This window comes from Colobus angolensis, unplaced genomic scaffold (genome assembly GCF_000951035.1).
Source record: "Colobus angolensis palliatus isolate OR3802 unplaced genomic scaffold, Cang.pa_1.0 Scaffold230, whole genome shotgun sequence".
Taxonomy (NCBI): domain Eukaryota; kingdom Metazoa; phylum Chordata; class Mammalia; order Primates; family Cercopithecidae; genus Colobus; species Colobus angolensis.
In genome coordinates this window covers 6,458,177-6,461,719 of record NW_012115489.1, presented here as the reverse complement: position 1 = coordinate 6,461,719, position 3,543 = coordinate 6,458,177, and positions in this window count along the sequence as shown.

The window sequence follows — 3,543 nt, the reverse complement described above, 5'->3', positions numbered from 1 at the left end:
AAAAACGAAATGAAAGAAGGAAAAGACAAGGCCAGGAGCAGTGGCTCACACCTGTAATCCCAGCACTTTGGGAGGCTGAGGCGGTGGATCACCCGAGGTCAGGAGTTGGAGACCAGCCTGGCCAATATGGAAAACCGTGTCTACTAAAAATACAAAAAAATTAGCTGGGTGCAGTGGTGGGTGTCTGTAGTCCCAGCTACTCTGGAGGCTGAGGCAGGAGAATCGCTTAAACCCAGGCGGCGGAGGTTGCAGTGAGTCCCAGAGGTTGCAGTGAGCTGAGATCACACCACTGCACTCCAGCCTGGGTGACAGAGCAAGACTTTGTCTCAAAAAAAAAAAAAGAAAGAAAAAAAGAAAAGTCAAGACAGTCTACAGTCTAGTTTATGGAATAACAGAAATCTTTATGGCCTTGCAAGGTTTTTGGTGAATAAAATTTTTTTTAAACATGAAGAAAATAAAGAAATCTTTATGGCCTTGTCAACCTCAATTATAAGCAGAGAGGCTCTCTAATGGAAAATGTTAATCTGGGAATACAGTGTGCAACAGGAATAGGCATGCCTTGGTAAACTATGCATTTGGGGAGGAAAAGGAAGACAAAGGTTTTTAAAGGAAAGAATGAGGAGGATTATGTAATTGTTTTGAGATAATTACCTTTGGCTACAAAGATCAGTAACAAGGGCGACACCAGTCCAAGGTCAGATAGACAGTTGCTGGGCAGATGTCCTTGTAGTAGTATTTTTTGGTATAAGATTGAGTTGGTCTTTGTGCAAGATTATGTTTTTTGTAGTCTTTTTTGTTATTAGGCATAATATATGAGACTTCTCTCTCTCTCTTTTTTTGTAGACACAGGGTTTCGCCATGTTGACCAGGCTGCGTTTGAACTCCTGGCCTCAAGTGATCCACCTGCCTTGGCCTCCCAAAGTGCTGAGATTACAGGCCTGAGCCACAGTGCCCGGCTGAGAATTATCTCTTCTTTTTTTTTTTTTTTTTTGAGACAGAGTCTCGCTGTGTCACCCAGGCTGGAATGTAGTGGTGCGATCTCAGCTCACTGCAACCTCCGCCTCCCAGGTTCAAGGGATTCTCCTGCCTCAGCCTGCTGAGTAGCTGGGATTATAGGCACGCGTCACCATGCCCGGCTAATTTTTGTATTTTTAGTAGAGACGGGGTTTCACCATGTTGGTCAGACTGGTCTCAAACTCCAGACCTCAGGTGATCCACCCACTTTGGTCTCCCAAAGTGCTGAGAATACAGGCATGAGCCACCACACCCAGCCAAGAACTCCCTCTTTATGGCTTTCCCTCACTCCCTTTTTCAGGGTTTTCTTAAAGTTAGTGACTCCATTTTGATTCTGATAACTTTCACAGCTTTCATGTGTGCTTCAGGGTAAGGAGCAGCCATACCCAGATCACAATAGCAATGTTCCTTTATCAAACGAGTGTACAATCTAAAAATTTTCTGGCATTGAAACATCATTCAAAATTCACTCCTCAATTTAGACCATTGCTACCACTCCCCATCACTAAAATAATGTATTATCTATAATAAGTAGTAAATTGTGATCAATGTTTGTTTTGGGGTACTATCTGTTGACTCTACCTGGGCCTCTTTCTTTTCTTTTCTTTTCTTTTTTTGAGACAAGATCCCACTCTGTTGCCCATGGTAGAGTGTAGTGGCACGATCTGGGCTCCCTGCATCCTCAACCTCCCTGGCTCAAGGGATCCTCCTACCTCAGCCTCTCAAGCAGTTAAGGAGCACAGGCACATGCCAACACGCCCAGCTAATCTTCTTTACTTTTGGTAGAGATGAGGCCTCACTATGTTGCCCAGGCTAGTCTCAAATTCCTGGGCTCAAGCAGTCCTCCCATCTCGGCCTCCCAAAGTGCTGGGATCACAGGTATAAGCCACTATGACCAACCTGGTGTTGTTGATATTCTACAATACTGTGATTGACTATTTCTCCTCCTCTTATTCCTGGATGCACAGTCATGCCACTAGTAACTGCATTTCCCAACCTCCCTTGCAGCTACATATGGCCATATGACCAAGTCTGAGCCAATGGGAGCTGATTGTAAAACATCTAAAATTTCCAAGTCATCTCTAACTTAAAGTCAGGTTGGTTCCTCTGAATTTTGCCTTTTCTCGTTTTTTGTAAACTGAATCAAAGAAATGAGAAAGACCAGCTTCATTCATACAGAACAAGATGATGCCCAAGGAAATGGAAGAACAACAAACCAGAAGGAATTTACTTACTGGTTAACCCTACTAAGAAAAGTTGCTCCATCAACCTAGACAGCCTGAAGTGTTACATGAGAGAGAAATAAGTTCCCATATTATTTAAGCCATTATACTTTTGCCTTATTTTTACTACAGCATTTTAGCCTTTACTCTAACAAATACTAGTAGCTAATTGGCACTTAAAGGCACTGGTATTTGTTAGAGTAAAGGCTAAGATGCCCTTAGCTAATTAGCACTTAAAGGCACTTATTAAGTCAGACTGAACCGCTGGCAATCAGAATGATGTTTATCTTCCCCACCAAATATTTTGTTTCTGTGAATCCTATATAGCAAACACCTTAATCACAAGAAGAGATCATGAAAAATTCAAATACCTAAGGAAATGTAGGAGATCAAGTGAAACAGGCAAAACCTAGGTTTATGAAGCAAATTTGATTCATTAAATGCACAGCTTTGTCCCAACGCCCAGTCTTTGTATCACATTGGTATGCATGCCTTTCAAGCATCTCAACAAAGAACACAATTTTTTTAATGTTAAAAAGACAAATTTTATTTACTTTCTTGTACAAAATATAAATGAAGATGTTTGAGACAGAATTTTCAGGCCCGGCAGGGTGGCTCATGCCTGTAATCCCAAGACTTTGGGAGGCCAAGGTGGGAGGATCGCTTAAGCCCATGAGTTCGAGACCAGGATGGGCAATATAGAAAGAAGAAGATAGGATTTTCAGGTGTCGAAAGTGGTAAATCATTGAGTGGACTATGGTATCTGCTTACAAAAACAGTCAAGTACAAACTTGAATGCTCTCAATGTAGTAAATAATATATATATAATGTATACATATATAAACAAGTTTTTGTGTTCTGTTGTTGTTGTTGTTGTTTTGAGGTGGAGTCTTGCTCTATCGCCCCGAGCTGCAGTGCAGTGGCACCATCTTGGCTCACTGCAACCTCCACCTCCTGAGTTCAAGCAATTCTCATGCCTCAGCCTCCCAAGTAGCTGGGATTACAGGTGTGTACCACCATGTTTGGCTAATTTTTGTATTTTTAGTAGAGACGGGGTTTCACCGTGTTGGCCAGACTGGCGTTGAACTCCTGACCTCAGGTGATCCACCTGCCTCAGCCTCCCAGAGTGCTGGGATTACAGGTGTGAGCCACCGCACCTGGCTTATAAACAAGTTTTGAGTTTTTCCACGTCTGACTGAATACAATTGGACTTGTGCCTTATGCAACGGTACTCTTAAAATGTTATTTCACATGCTGAATTCAGACTTTTTTTTTTTTTTTTTTTTTTTTTTTGAGACAGAGTCTC